This window comes from Choloepus didactylus, chromosome 5 (genome assembly GCF_015220235.1).
Source record: "Choloepus didactylus isolate mChoDid1 chromosome 5, mChoDid1.pri, whole genome shotgun sequence".
Lineage (NCBI taxonomy): Eukaryota > Metazoa > Chordata > Mammalia > Pilosa > Megalonychidae > Choloepus > Choloepus didactylus.
The window spans coordinates 162164058-162181068 of NC_051311.1; positions in this window are offsets into that span (position 1 = coordinate 162164058).

The window sequence follows — 17011 nt, forward strand, 5'->3', positions numbered from 1 at the left end:
ATATGCTGTGTTCTCATTTTCATTCATCTATATATATTTAGCAATTTATCTTGTTATTTCTTCTTTAACTCACTCATTGTTTAGGAGTGTGTCCAGGTATTTGTGAATTTTCTAAGACTCTGATGTTTATTGACTTCTAATTGTACTCCATTGTGGTCAGAGAATGTGCTTTGAATGATTTCAATATTTTTAAAATTTTTTGAGGCTTGTTTTATGTCCCAGCAGATGATCTATTTTGAAGAAAGTTCTGTGAGCACTAGAGATGAAAGTGTATCCTGGTGTTTTGGGATGTAATGTTCTATGTATGTCTGTTAAATCAAATTCATTTATCGGATTGTTCACGTTTTCAGTTTCCTTATTGGTCTTCTATCTGGTTGATCTATCTATAGGAGAGAGTGATGTGTTGAAATCTCCCACAATTATTGTGGAAACATCAATTGCTTCCTTTAGTTTTGCCAGTGTCTGTCTCATGTATTTTGTGGCACCTTGATTGGGTGCATAAACATTTATGATTGTTATTTCTCCTTATTGAATTGCCCCTTTTATTAGTATGTAGTGGCCTTCTTTGCCTCTCATAATATCCTTGCATTTAAAGTCTATTTTATCTGACATTAATATTGCTACTCCTGCTTTCTGTTGGCTGTAGCTTGCATGAAATATTTTTTCCATCCTTTCACTTTCAATTTCTTTGTGTCCTCATGTCTAAGATGAGTCTCTTGTGTGCAACATATTGATGGTTCATATTTTTTGATCCATTCTGCCAATCTATATCTTTTAATTGAGGAGTTTAATCTATTTACATTCAATGTTATTACTGTGAAGGCATTCCTTGAATCAGCCATCTTATCCTTTAGTTTATGTTTGTCAGATATATTTTTTCCCTCTCTCTCATAATGTCCTTTAATGTACCCATATTGAATCTCTTTAGTACTGAACCTTTCTCCATATCTCTCTCTCTCCTTTCTTTGTTCCTCTGTTGGCAGGTGTCCTAGTTTGCTAATGCTGCAGAATGCAAAACACCAGAGATGGATTGGCTTTTATAAAAAGGGGGTTTATTTAGCTACACAGTTACAGTCTTAAGGCCATAAAGTGTCCAAGATAACACATCAGTAATCGGGTACCTTCACTGGAGGATGGCCAATGGCGTCCGGAAAACCTCTGTTAGCTGGGAAGGCACGTGGCTGGTGTCTGCTCCAAAGTTCTGGTTTCAAAATGGCTTTCTCCCAGGACACTCCTCTCTAGCAAGCTTGCTCCTCTTCAAAACGTCACTCACAGCTGCACTCCGTTCCATCTCTGAGTCAGCATATTTATATGGCTCCACTGATCAAGGCCCACCCTGAATGGGTGGGGCCACACCTCCATGGGAGTATCCCACCAGAGTCACCACCCACAGCTGGGTGGGGCACATCTCCATGCAAACAACCTAATTCAAATGTTCCAACTTAATCCCCATTATTCTGTCTGCCCCACAAGATTGCATCAAAGAATATGGCTTTTTCTGGGGGACATAATACATTCAAACTGGCACAGCAGGCCTCCCTTTAGTATCTCAAGTAGGGCAGGTCTCTTGTTAGCAAATTCTCTCAGCATTTGTTTGTGAAAAAATTAAGCTCTCCCTCAAATTTGAAGGAGAGCGTTGCTGGATAAAGAATTCTTGGTTGGCAATTTTTCTCTCTCAGAATTTTAAATATGTCATGCCACTGCCTTCTTGCCTCCATGGTGGCTGCTGAGTAGTCACTACTTAGTCTCATGTTGTTTCCTTTGTAAGTGGTGAATTCCTTTTCTCTTCCTGCTTTCAAAACTTGCTCCTTCTCTTCAGCATTTGACAGTCTGATCAGAATATGTCTCAGAGTGGCTTTATTTGGATTTATTCTGTTTGGAGTTCACTGGGCATTTATGATTTGTGTATTTATGGTGTTTAGAAGAATTGGGAAGTTTGGATACTCCTCCCAAACAATTTCTTTGAATACTCTTCCTAACCTTCTCTTCCCCTTCTGGAATACCAATTACTCTTATATTTGGACATTTTATATTGTCTATCATATCCCTGAGGTCCATTTTGATTTTTTTTTATTTTTCCCCATTCTTCCTTGTGTTCTTTCATTTTCCATTCTGTCATCCTAATGGTCACCGATTCACTGTTCAGTTTCCTCTAGTCTTGCACTATGAGTATCCAGAATCTTTTAAATTTGGTCAACAGTTTCTTTTATTTCCATAAGATCATCTGTTTTTTTATTTACTCTTGCAATTTCTTCTTTATGTTCTTCTAGGGTCTTCTTCATGTCCTTTATATCCTGTGCCATGCTGTCATTGTTTGTCTTTAGTTCTTTGATTAATTGCTTCAAGTACTTTGTCTCCTCTGATCTTTGGATTTGGGCGTTTGGGTTTGGGTTATCCATATCGTCTGGTTTTATCATATGCTTTAAAATTTTCTGTTGTTTTTGGCCTCTTGGCATTTTCTTAACTTGATAGGGTTCTTTTAGGATATGTAGACTGATTTAAACACTTATCTCTAATTTGTCAGATCTACAGCTTGGCAGAGCACACTTTCTCTAACTAACCAGCAGGTGGCATCTGCGAGCCACCTATTCCCCTCAAGCCAGTTCTCCTCAACTTTGTCTTTGTGATGAGTGGGGGTCTGAGTCTTGTGGGGGCCCAATTGGTGCATCAAGTTTGTGTTTGTAGTTGGGGCTGCCTGCCCTGAATGTGGGGAATGTGTCTGCACAGTTTGGGGGGGAGGGAGGCTTTAATAATCAAATCTCCCAGGTGTTCCTGGAGATTTAAAGCTGTTCCAATAGTCTAATCCTTCAGTTCAGTCTCACTACAGTTTGTCTCTGCCTCTGACTGACAAGTCCTTGGTATTGGTATATGGTCTGTGGGACTTGCGAGTAGGTCCCTCTTCCAATCTGTGCCTTCCTAGGGTCTCTGCTGAGGGAAGACTGTGCTACATCACAGGTGAGTGCTGTCCCTCAAGGGAAGTTCTGGGCCACAGGGCCGTGTAGGGGCATTCCCAGTCTGCTGAAAGGATGGCTGAATGGGGCATGTTAATTTCCCCCTTTTCACACAGCTCCACCTTCCCAACTCCAGGACAATTAGCTGCAGGTGCATGAAAGGCTATTGTCCATGCCAGATATTGTGGCATGTGTGCATATTGCTGGGAACACTTTCCATCACACTGGGTTGCTTGGGGCATCTCTGGGCTGTGATGCTGGCAGTGGGCAGGAGCATTCCCAGACCACTAGGAAGATAGCTGTAAGGGGATGCCCCCTTTTCTTGGGAAGTTGTGGTGTTTAGTGAATTTTCTCAGCTGCTAGACTTATTGCTTTGTCCCTCAGAGCTATCTTAGCTCTGCTCTTGCCTGGGCCCAAATTGTAAGTCTTTGAGGCTTTCTGTAATGGGCTTCTTAGAGTAACTGTTTTAGAAAAAGAGGAAAAGATAAGAAAAAAAAAAGAAAAAGAAAAAGAAGGGCCCTGCTTGCAGATCTAATGGACTATTGAAATGCTAAGAAACAAGGAGATTAGGGCCATTAAGGAGCAATCAAGAAAGCAGAGAAACCAGCTCTTCAGACAAGGGTCCTCGCCCTCTGGATTAGCATATGCACCTGATTCTGTTTGAGCCCTGCCCTTCTCTGTTTTATGTTCATGGGAACTCCAAAAAGTCTCTGTTTTTATTTTTGGTTTTTTTTTTTTTTTTTTGCTGTTTTTGCTAGCTCTATCTCCTCTCCACTGGGCTGACTCCTCCCAGATTCTCCGGTGTCTGGTCTCAGTCTATCTATGTCTGGAGTTTTTGATCAGTAGTCTGAGTTTTTAATCAGAGCTGCAACTGTGCCACTTTGAGGTCAGTATCTAAACACCCTCCTGGTTCCCAGCACTGATGGCCCCTCCTCCCACAGGACTGTGCCTGGCAGGGAGGGGCGTGGGTCCCCCGGCCGTGAGAACTTACAGATTTTGCCGAACTCAGCTGTTCCACGCATTCATGAGTGATATATGAAGTATGCCCAAAGTAAAATTGCTCTGCAGTGTCCAGTCTACACAGTTCCTGGCTTTCTACCTACTGCCTTGGAGGAGTAACTAAAACCCACACCTCACCACTCTGCCATCTTGCCCCACCTCCTCTCCCCTGTGATATTTCTTATAACTTGTGAAGAAATTGAAAGTGTTCATGATTTGCATATAATCCAAGACATTTATTTATGGCACTGTATTGCTATATCTTCCACAATAAGAAAAAGATAATTATAAAATTCTCTTCTTTGTTAATCATTTGCTCATCCATAGCTTTGTATGAAAATTTCCTTCTTATCTGTTACAGGCCCCCATCTTTAGGTTTAATAATTTCTAAGCCTGTGAATATTTGCTTTGCAATCTTGCAGCAATTTTCAAACCAGAGATTCTACACTATTTAAAGAATTCTGACTCACTGATATGTGTATCAAAAGGTCCATGTATATCCATTTATTTTGTAATAATTTCCTGAGAATTTTTTACTGCCTAGATAATGGCAGTTCTTGTCAGGGGCTCATAGAGTTAATACTTGTTCAAATGTTGCTGGGATGAGCTCCTGGGTCTGATGGACAGGTGTCTCCTTTCTCTTGGGACCACTGCCGCTACTGCCACTACATCACCATCCCCAGTCTGTGCTCAGGTCCCAACCCAGCTGCTCCATTAGGCTGCCTGGCACCCCAGATTGCCCCAGGCAGCCAGCCCAATCGTTGACCCACTTACTACCCACTGTGCCTATAAGTCATCTGATCCTGCACATGTGAACACTGCTGCCTAGCATATTTCCTTGGCTTACCCAATCCCACCAACCCAGTATTCAAACCATCAACTTGTTTGAACATCCAAGATGGTGACAGTAAGTCATTAAACTGGGCACAGGGCCCCTCTGAGAGTGGCTCAGTGTAACTGCAGAGGTTGCATAATTAAGGTGCTGAGATCCCAGGTGGGGAACTAAAGCTCTAAACCAATCATGTAGAACTCATTTCCCTCACCAGGTAATGATGCAGCTTTGGACCTACTTATGGATATTGACCAATGATGAGAAGTGGGATTTCTGGTGTGAAGTATGCTTTCCTTAATGGTTGAATCTGTTTTTCTGTTACTGCCTAAATCATCCTGTTCTATAAATCATCCTACTCAATAAAACGAAGCTTAGAAACTGCCTGCGGTCTGACTTGAATGACTATGATTTTCTATCATCACAAGCTGTGTCTAAAAGGGCACCTCCCAGGGGAATGAGAAATTGTAGAACACGTCACCGTTTTTCTCTGACTTTTTTATTTTTTTATTTTTTTGCTACTCAAGAGTTCATTGAAGCAGCAGATGTGTTATGTTCATTCGTGAAGGTGGCTACATTTGAGCAACTGGAGAGAAAGAGGTCAGGCACCAAGAACTAGAAAGTAGTTAAGGTCCGATGCCTGAAAACCAAAGAGTAAGAACTGATAGACTCTGAAACAGAATAAGGAAGAGAAGGAGGAAAGCATCCCACAGCCGGAGGACCTCCAGGATTTTCTGGAGCAGGTGTTGGAGCCAAGGAGTCAACTGGGTTGAATCAGCCATTCTTGGTGGGGAGGGGTGATGAAGAGTAGGTAAGTAGAAAAGTTTAGCTGGCAACCAGGCTGTGGCCAGTCTTGGAGAAGGAATTGACTAGGGCAGTAGATCTCAAATTTTGTTGTACATTTTAGAATCACACAAATACTTTAAATGTGCTGTTGCCCAGGTTGCACCACATACTTATTAAATCAGAAGAACTGGGGAGGTATCAGTTTTTCTGGCAGATAATGTATAATTCCAATGTGCAGCGGAGATTCACAACTGGGAAAAGGTTTGAGGGGTATCCATTAGGCAAATATCATTGAGTCAATTGCCAAGAGCAACTTTACTCATGGTTTCTGTTTAAATTTTCATAGAGTAAAATTCACTTTTTTTGGTGTACAGTTCTATTAGTTTTAGCTCATGCATAGATTCATGTTTCCTCTACCATAAACAAGACACAGAACAAGTCCATCAGCCCCCAAACTTCCCTTGTGCTACCTGTTTTTTATCAAATCTTCCCCAGTAGCCATAGCCTCTGGCAACCACTGTTTTCTGCTCCATTTGTTTAATTTTGCCTTTTCTGGAATGTCATGTAAATGGAATCATAGAGTATGTAAACTTTTGAAACTGTCTCCTTTCTTAGCTAATGCATTTGAGCTTCATCCTTGTGGTTGCACGTGTCAGTGGTTTGTTCCTTTTTATTCCATTAAATATAGGTGCGTGAGTGACCTCAGATGACCCCATTTGGAGCAGAATAACTGTCCGGTTGAGCCAGGTCAACCCACAAAATCAGGTATGAAAATTCCTCATTGTTGGTGGTTTAAGTCACCCATATTGGGGACGTTTGTTACGCAGGGAGACACTAGAAACAAAGGGGATTCAAACGTGGTCTTTCAATTGCAACACTGCACCCCAGCACCACTTCTGAACAACAATGCAGTGTGACCTTTGAGAATTTGTCCTGGTGCCACTTTGAGGTCAGTTTCTAAACACCTATGGCCATTTAATGTGAGTAGTCTTCTGGATTTGGACAACTGGCTGGGTTTCTGGCCAGGGCTCCGGTCAACACAGAAATAGCTTCCAGCCAAGGCCCAAAGTTCATGACTTGGGTTTGAGATTTGCTCACCAGTCCTGCCTCATGGTCGCCTGGCCACACCTCCACAGAAGGTGAACAGGCAGTTCAGCCCAGAGATATTTCACAGTGTAAAGGATGGTACAGCACTCATTTCCAGACATAAAGAAAGCCATGGGTGTAATTGGAGTCGCTGATGTTTTGTTTGGGTTGGAAGACAGATGGGGTTTCTTCTCTCTTTTGTCACCAACTCTCTGAGCCTGCCATCTGCGCCCCTGGGGACCAGGGTAGAGCAGACCCAGGGTTCCTACTTCCATTGCTGTGCTGCCAGGGCCCCTACAGCCCAGCTGGCAGGTGACGCTTAGGTGAGATGCTTAAGGAGATGCCATCCCCATCTGCTCCTCAGGGCGCTGCCTTCTTGCATAATTTAAGCACAGAGAAGCTACATATGGGAGCCTTATGAACTCAGCTCTCTCTGTTGGCCCACTGGATTGTGAAGTCCAGGTCTGTTTTCAAGAATCCTTTCATATACATTTGAAAATTGCATTTCTACTTGTTACAAAACTAATGTCCTTGTACAAGGTCTCTGGTGATTACTTCCCTTTAGGATTAAATGCCAGAAAAAAATGGTTTTTCTTAAGGAAGCCCTGTATTACTTTTCATCACATGGGAGAGTAAACCTGAACGGTTTTTTCCCCAATGTTGCTTATAGGAAACTCACAGCCAAAGTTAAACTTCGTCTACAAAGTATCCATATTAGAGGTTTTATACTTCTCCACCATTGCGTGACTTTTGCATGTCTTTCTAATTGAAAAGTCTTAAAATAGCCATGGGATTTATTCAAAAGTGCCACAAGTATAATACTTATGCATTATTAATAGTGTATTACTGATCCAAGATGTTCTTGGACTATTTAGAAAACCTTTCTATCTTTTTCATTCTGTTAAATTTTACTAAATGATTCAGGGCTCATAGAACTACTGTGGCAACTGTTCAAAATTAATTTTCTTAATAATGCACTTGTCCAGAGGTAGCTCTCATTAATGTTCTTTCTGATCTCAGAAGTTATTCCCTTGTCCTTTATTTTTTGTAAATGGAAAACAACCTGTGAATAAAATGACATATATCTCCTCAGTTTCTTTCTTTTTTCTTTTTTTCCCTCCCTCCTTTCTTCTTTCTCTATCTCTCTCTATGATATCCACGTGTTTTGATACCATGGGAGAAACATATGGAAACTTGTGGAATTTAGGGATAGAGGAGGAAAGCTGGAAGTCCTTTATTAAAAGCACATTTCTGAGGGGAGTCGAGAAAGGGATGGGTTTTATCTACCAAACAAATTCTGGAAATCTTTCCTTTCAAGCATGGGGGCTGGATTGCTTGCTGAAGGTCTGCATCTGTGAGGAAAATGTTTGCATTTCTCCAAATCAATGTTATTAGACCTTTAGTTTGATAAAGGCCTAACGTGATGTTTTCAAGTCTTGCCTTTCCTCAGTTTTCATTAACTGTGACCTTCGCGTGGATTTCGTACACGATGAATAGATGAGAGCGCTGACAGTATTATTTGGCCTACCTGGACAAATGACTTCCTAGCTCAGGTGCAGTTTCCAAGTGTGGATGTCATAAGCATTGAATAAAATGCTGTATCTATTGACTCTTGTGCAATCCCTGGTATCAGATTCATTCCCCTTCCACCTCCTCTTTGGGGCACAACCAGATCTCCTGGTCTCACAAAGGAGTAATAAAAAAGGCCAGCTTGCACAGTTGGGTGCCACATCTTCACTCGCAGAGGGACTGCAATGGTGGAAGCCTCTGGAAGGAAGTCTGTGTTTCCTCTTTTGTTTGTGATATGAGTGGTGCACAGGTCCCCTACCTATCTAGTCCATGGGTTCAGCCACAGTGATAACTCAAATCCCATTCAACCCTGCTCCTGATTGCAGATTCAGGTAATGGAATTCTGTAAAATATTCCCTAATCCTCTTTTGCAGATCACCTCTGAAGTTACACCTTTATCACAAAATCAACTGTTTCATGGATCATTAAATAAGGCCATCTCCCTTCTCTTCCTCCTGCCTGAAGGAATGAGCTCCCATCACCCCTGGAAATCTGGCCCATTGTTGCGGTCTTCAATTCTAATTGTTCCTTCTGCACAGATGTCCCTTCTCATTCATGTGCAAATTGTCCTTTCCTACAAATAAAGCAGAATAACTCTATTCTCAACCCTCTTAAGCCCTTGCATGACCCTCCATGTCTTTCTTCTCATAAGCAATCTATACACACAGTCCCTGCTTACTCAGTCAGTACCTCTTTTTGGTCTGGAGTCAACTCTGCATCTCTCAGTAGAAACCCCTAATATCAGCAGGGCTGGAAGGATGAGCAAGCAAACCACCACATCCAGGGATCTTCTCTGAGTTTACAGCCTCCTTGATATTCTGGTTCGTTGATACTGCTGACTGTCTACACATCATTGGAATTGTGTCCTCACTGGGCTCACTCTCTACAAATATTATCCCCATCTTCTGACTTGTATATGTCGAACATGGAAGTAGGTTCAGACCTCTTTCATTTACTTCCTTGGAAACCTTATCTTCTTTTACATAAAAATGAGCCATGCTTTGTTCCAGCCAGAGTATTCATTTATATTATGTTTATCACCATGGCAGTTGAGTAATATACAGAATTCCTACTGGTATTTGCAGGATGATCAGGGTATCATATATTTGATCACACATATATTTCTGAAGGATGTACTGTGTGATAATGTTGTCGAGATATATGTCCTAGTGTCTGTTGCATATTAGGGACCCAATAAATGAGTATTGGATCAACTGCAATCTCTTGATTGTTTGAGAAAGTAGCACAACTTTATTTAAAAATAAAAAAAACAACAACTAGGGTCTCAAATTGTGCAGCTATTTGATTCTGAAAATTCATATTTTATCTGAGCTTTGGTCAACATTCAACAAATGTTGGAACCAATTCAATTTATTACTTGTTTTCTTATACCATGCCTATCTCAGTTTTTTAGGGATGCTGACAAATAACACAGGATGGGTTGGCTTAAACAACAGGGATTTATTGTCTCACAGTGTGGGAGGCTGGAATTGCAATGTCAAGTTATCTCCAGGCCATGTTTTATCTCTGACATTCTCATAGCGGCTCAAGTTCTGTCTCTGTCACATGGTGATCTGTCTCTTTCTATCTCTTCTTCTGGTTTCTACTTCTGCTTCCAATTTTCTTTGCTTATGAGGACTTCAGCCACACTGGATTAAGACCCACCCTCTTTCAGTTTAGCCATGCCTTAACTGATAACATCTCTGTGGGTCCTATTTACAAAGGGGATTGCACCCAAAAGACCAGGTGTTATGACTTAAACGTGTCTTTTGTGAAGGGGATGATTCAATCTCCAACATGTGTTTTAAACCTGGTGATAGAAATAAAAATATTGATCTGGAGTTTAAGATTGCGGTTTATGGCAATTTCCTTTCAAATAGTAGTTTTTATTCCATTAGTAGGAGTGTTTTAGTAAGGTTCCCTTGCCCTATCATATGTTGGGGAACAGGAAGAGAACTCACAAATTATCTAGTCTAACCACTCCATTTCACTCTTGAGGAAACTGAGATCTAAGAGAACAAATATTTTGCCCATCTGGTTTACTTAGATATAAGGATCTTTTCCAGATTATTCTTATTCCCTGGAGATAGAATTTGCTTCTGCTTGTATTTACTCTTAATATTTCTAGTCTGTAGATATTGAGAGCATTTTAAAAAAATCAGCCACATGTATATTTTTTTGTTGGAATAATCTACTCTTCACAGGGATCACATCCTATTTTAAAACACAACATATTCACCAAGAAATCCTTGACAGTTGTGGTTTTAAATCACTCTGCATGCTTGTTGTGAAGTTCTGCAGTGAATGAGACATGGGTGATCTCACATACCAAGCCTGGAGAGGCCGTGTAGTTTGTCCTCCTGGTGATCATCTCTAAATAAGTGGAGAAATGGTATTTCTAAAATGCATGTTTTCTCTTTTCACTAAAAGTTGTTTATCTTATACCAAAAGCTCAAGAGTAATCTTTCACTAACCTGTCTTTTATTGAATCAATGTACATTATTTTATAACTTATTATATTTGAAGTTATTATAGTATCTTGGGTCATCTGCAATGGTCACTTTATTTACAGATGTATTGGTAAATGTTAGATCATGTAGGACACAAAGCAAACTTCACTCCTCCCTTTCTCTTTGGGAAGACTCAGAGACAGATTTTAAAAGAGGAAGCAAATAGACAATTGCAATTCCACTTGAAAAAAGAAGAGATAGAAAGGATAATAAAAATGACCACAACTAATTCAACCTGGGGAAATCAAAAAAGGCTTCATGGAGAGGGTGATACATAAGCTTGGTCATGAAAAAGAGGCAAAATTTTGCCAAGCAGTAAATAAGGAAAGTTAGAAGAAGTGCAAGACTATGTTAAAATGTAGTAAGAAAATAATAACACCCATTATCCTTTTGGCAGTATTTTGAGATTTACATTGTGCCAAGCAGTGAGTTAAGTGTATGAGATATTCCCTTATTTAATTCTCAAAAGCCATAATCATTACTTCCATGTTAAAGATTATAACGTGGCTTAGAAAAGTTAAAAAATGTGCCTAAGATCAGTTGGCAGGGCTTGGAGTTGACTCCTGGTTAGTTCTGTTTCAGGAGATCAAACAGTATGTTAATAAAGAGCAGCAAATGAGTTCATATTATGAAAGGTCCACTCTGCCATGCTAAGGAATTTGGGCATTATGTTCAAGGAATTAGGAGCCAGCAGAGGCCTGGAGAGAGGTAGGAGATTGAGGTCATCTAAATAACACTCAGTGACCATTGTGTTACTTTCACTGTGAAGGGCAGGTCAACCAGATGTCAGAAGTGAGATAGGACCCATCACCGAGTTTAGTCAATCCAGGAAAAGATGATGAAGACTCCACTGGTGGCAGAAGAGGATTAGGGTACAGAGGCAACCCTATGCGTTTTGGTTTGCTAAAGCTGACGAAATGCAATATACCAGAAATGGACTGGCTTTTAATAATGGGGATTTATTAACTTAAAAATTTATAGTTCTAAGCCTGTGAATATGTCCCAATTAAGGCATCAACAGGACGATGCCTTTTCTGAAGACTGGCTACCAGTAAGCCTGGGTTCCTCTGTCAGATAACAAGGCCCTTGGGTGATGTCTGCTGGTCCTTCTCTCCCAGGTTTTGTTGCTTCTAGCTTCTGGCTTCAGTGGCTTCCTCTCTCAGCTTCTGTGGGGATTTTTCTGTGAGCTTCTCCTAATTTCATGTCTGTGTTTTATCCTCTTATGAAGGACTCCAGTAAGAGGATGAAGACCTACCTTGAACGAGATGGGTCACATCTCAACTGAAATAATCTCATCAAGGGGTTCCACCTACAATAATGGGTGTACCTACAGGAATGGGTTAAAAGAACCTGATCTTTTCTGGAGTACATATAGCTTCAGACTACCACAAGATGATATGATATTTTCAGTTTTTGAAGAGATTCAAATTTACTTCCCAATAATCTGAACTTTTTCGGGAATCTAATGTGGTAGCAGTACTCTTACAATTTTCTAATTAACTACATGCAGGGCTGTATTATCTGGATAGACCAAAAGATGCTACTCAAAAGTGATGCCTTCTTCCCCTTCTCCTCTCTTTCTGTCTTTATAAAGGCATCAGCACTTTTCGAGTGAGCTGAGATGCTGGCAGTGACAAGGCCAAGCAGATGCTCCTTACATTTTACCACCTGCAGGTTTCTGGAACCCGAGAACACCTGAGAACACATCTGAAACTCTTAACTCTTTGTGAGTGCTCACTGTCATCAGTGCTCCATGGAAGGTGCAACCCAACAAGACATGTCTGCCATCCCCAGAATGCACCCACGGTTCCCACCCTCCTCCGACCAAATGTGATGGAGGAGGGGGCGTCTCCATGGACAGCACTGGAAATCTTTTCCAGGGAACTTTGCTGTCAACAAGCCTTAGACAACAGTTGCCTTATGACTTTTAATTAGAGTGAAATTGAATGCAGACCTAATCCCAGACCTCCCCCTCGAAAACAGACAGACGAAAAGCAGGACTGCTCACTCACTTTATACCAACATTTTCCCAAGCTGCTCTCAGGGACCACCAGCCACTGGGAACATGCAGTTTCCCCACCCCTCTCTGCTTTTGTCTCAGCAATATCGTCCTGTGGTCGCCTGCTCAGAGCTGGGCTGAATGCTATTATTGGCATGTCTAAATGCAAGGCCAACTCTGCTTGTAATGTTTGCCTTATTCTGTCATGAATAGGCTTAACTGCTCACACCCATTCAGTGGGCTTTCTGAATAAACATCTTTATTATCTCCAAGCTCTGGCGCTAGTTGTCTTGAGCAAGAAATGAGGGCAGAGGTTGTGGGGAGCCCCCCTGTCTCTCTCCTCAGAAGAGGCAGCAGATGCAGGTTCAAGAACAAGGGTGAGGAGGGGAGATCTTTCCCTCTGGGCAAGGTTTGTTGGGGTTCCTGAGCTTCCCAAGGCTGAAAGAAGTCCTCCTGAACTCACAGGCAATTAGGCCAGACTTGGCTTCCCCGAGAGTTACAGTTTACCCAAAGAGTGGGGCTATTAAGGCTGGGTTGGGGCTTGCCAGCAAGGTGAGAAGGGTCAAAGGGCAGTTTCCTTCCTCTGCCAGATTTTACTTAATGTGCCACTTCACGTCTCATCACACTCCAATATGTTTTCTCTCCATGCAGCCGATGGCTGAGATTACGTTTTAATGAGAAACTTAATAGACATTCTCTGGTTTCTGTGGATACATAACCAGGAACAGATCCCTCTTATCTCATCTTTCTTTGCTCAACCTTCCAAAAAGGCAGATGAGTCTTCTGGGCAACTTCTTGGTATCAGGCTTGTAAGAGCCTATATTTAAAAGGCTATATTTAAAAGTCATTATCCAGTGATCCTTGGAAAAAGGGTGCATTGGGCTTCTGCTTTGAAACTCTACAAAGAAGACTGTAAAATGTTCTTTAATGACATGAATTTGTGCCGAGCTGATCCTTATTGGGTGGCTGGTGCGGGGTCTGCTGAGGCGTGGGAAACATGAAGTGGATCTGGTTATAGGAGAGGAGATAGCACAACTCCAAAAAGTTTTCAGCACAGGAGCAACCTATTGTAATTGGAGAAAGCTTTTTCCTCAGCAAAAGAATCTTGAGAAAGCTTCTTTCTTTAAGTGTGTCAAATACATCTTCCTGGTGCAATACAGATGCCATTTAATTTATATACCTTCAATTGTCATGGCTTAGGAGAGGGCCTAGGAATAGTGACAGGCAAAGAGTACAGTTGTTTGGGGCAGGGGATGTTGGCACTTGAACACAGCAGCTGGGTGTCTTACCCTGTGCTTACGATTCTTAGGATTCAATGGATAAATGTAAGAAAGCAGAATAGATAAAAGCAGCCCATAAAGTTTCTAAGTCAGCTATTATTAGTTCATAATCCTGTGTTTATACTGTCTCATCTTTCTGGACCAAACACTTGAAAGGTAAAATGTTTCCACATATTTGGAGAAAAAAGGATAAAAGAGAGAGAGAGGGACACACAAGAGTAGAGAGGGAATAAAAAAGGGGACTGGGAAGGGGATAGAGGCAGAGGAGAAAGAGAAACCAAGAGACTGGAGAATTTCCCTCAAACTACTGCTTGGGAGGATGGAAATATTTACTGGTTGTACCAGTTTGTATATATTATGTCCCCCAGAAAAAGTTATATTCTTTAATGAAATCTTGTGGAGGCAGATGTGTTAGTGTGGATTAGATTGTAATTCTTTGATTGAGTGTTTCCATGGAGGTGTGGCCATGCCCATTCAGCATGGGCCTTATATAAGCTCAGACATAAGGAACTCACTGCTGTAGCTGAGACAGACATTCTGAAGATGGCTGTTGGAAGCTGATGCAGACATTTTGGAGAACACCATTTTGAAACGCAACCTGGGAGCAACAGACACCAGCCATGTGCCTTCCCAGCTAACAGAGGTTTCCGGAGGCCATTGGCCATACTCCAGTGAAGGTACCTGATTGTTGATGCATTATCTTGGACACTTTATAGCCTTAAGACTATAACCGTGTAACCAAATAAACCCCCTTTTATAAAAGCCAATCCATTTCTGGTGTTTTGCATTGAGGCAGCATTAGCAAACTAGAACACGGGTATAAATCCATAACTACAGCTGGGAAAAGGTAGAGAGCCTTAGTATCTTTAGTATCTTCATCTTCCATAACTCTTTCCTTCCACTTAGAATGCCTTACCTTTCCTTATACATGCTATGGCATTTACAGTTGGTCCTTGTGGCAAAGGATGTTACCCATCCTACTAGCTGTGCTTTGCCCACTTCTTTTCATCTGCACCTGGAAAACTGATGCTTATGCTCTAAGAGCCAACCAGCATTATCTGAGAAGTTTCCCAGCCCTTTGGATCCATCATGTTTTCTTGTCTCTCCCATTTTCCATACTTCCAGTCCATCTGAGTTCCAGGGCTACAGATTGCCTTTTTTTTTTTCAAAAAAAAAAAAATCTTTTTAAACATCAGTATATAGAATAAGATACACTGCACAAGGAAGATGCTCAAAAATCTTTAAAAGTTCCATGTAGGACACTTGTCACATTGCACTGGGTCTATTGCTTTTCTTGTCTCCACTTCCCTGAGAAAAATCTGAGAGCAGGGATTATGTCGTGTTGCTGACTTAAACCTGCCCGGTTCTTATCACAGTTCCTGACAGTCAGGAAATAATATGTCTGAGTGTGATATTTTTCCTTGATTCTACAGTGCACATTTTGCTTGCATTTCAATATTCAATATGACAATGCTGAACTTTACCCAAGCTCTATCATACTGGAAAACAGAGAAGGTTAAGGAAGCCCCCATCCTTTGTGCTATGGAAAACAGCTTATTGCAAAGAACCACTCTGAGAACTTGTGGATGCCATGCTTATTGAGCTATGACAAAGCCAAACACAGACCCTCCAAATCTCATACTTTGCCCCAAAATTGATTAGCTGAATAATTTGTTTCCATTGATTGGGGAACAAAATGCTTGCCAACCGAATTTTGCACAAACTTCTCTCCTTCCCCCAGGCCCCTGAATGTTGGCCCATCTTCTCCTGAGCCGGCAAATAGTCCCTCCTTCAGGCCCTTTCTGAGAATAGGCTGACTTCAGGGTAAAGCATTCTCTTATCTACTATCTTATCAAGCCACCCTTTCATCCCACATCTCCACAGCCAGTTCTTTCTAGGCTTGTTTGCTCCTCTCTATGAAAACAACAATGACAACAACCAAACCCATTTTGCATAATCAGAGTGTTATCCCTATTGCAATAATCCCCCTCTCCATTTTGTAATAATCCTTTAGAATAAAGTCTTTCTTTACCAAGCCTGGCTTATACATTACATGCATATAAAGACAGGGTTACCAGAAAAATTCTGAGCATCTCATATGCTTTGATAATGTCCCAAAAAATACACTCTCTTTTGAGTGCACAATAAACTTACATTCATGGCAATGGAATTGTTACCTATTCTGACTTTCTAGAAAAGTATCAGGACTCACTTCTACCTAGGGCAAAATTCTATAATAATTTGTTATTTATTTGAAAAAGTGATTGTTTTTTCTCATTGATATAATTAACATAATGAATACCATCATCAATGATCCATTCCCTTGTTGTTATTGCTTAAGTGAATAAAGAGGATTTCTGACTGTTTGCATACAAGTAGGAACACTAACTTGCCAGAGACTTTCAGACTTTCAGTTCTAATTGCCCCTAGGTACTTAGTCTTAGGGGGTTTGGCATCTGGAAATGATGATAAGGAAATTGGGGGTAATGGTTGGCTGCGAATTGGGAGGCAGATTGCATTGGGAAAAGGAGAGAAACCAAGCTGAAAGGGTTTTCTGCCAAACAGTGAGGATCTCTCCAGGGAGACAAAGGATAAATGTTCTGGGTTGGGTTGGAATTGTTGGAGGGGTGTGCAATTGGAAGGCGGGTCATTGGATAAACCAGAGGAAAATATGTAATGTGAAAATATTAAAAAAAACTGGAAGAGGAAGGGAAACAATAGCAGCTATAACTGCATGAGTAGAACTTGAAAGTGTGTCAAATACCCATTAAAAAATAAATGATGGGGTAAGTCAGTGCTTCGTTGGGAAAAACAAGCAGAAGAGAACAGCACCATGAGCTATGTTTCCCAGAGGTTTCATGGGATGTGGGGTAGGGCACTAATGCACTAAAATTCATAATTGGAGAAAAACAAAATGACAGCTAACCTAGGTCCATTGGAAAGCCTAAGCCATTGGCCTTGGTTGCCAGCACCTATTACTTACAAAGAACAGAAGGCACAAC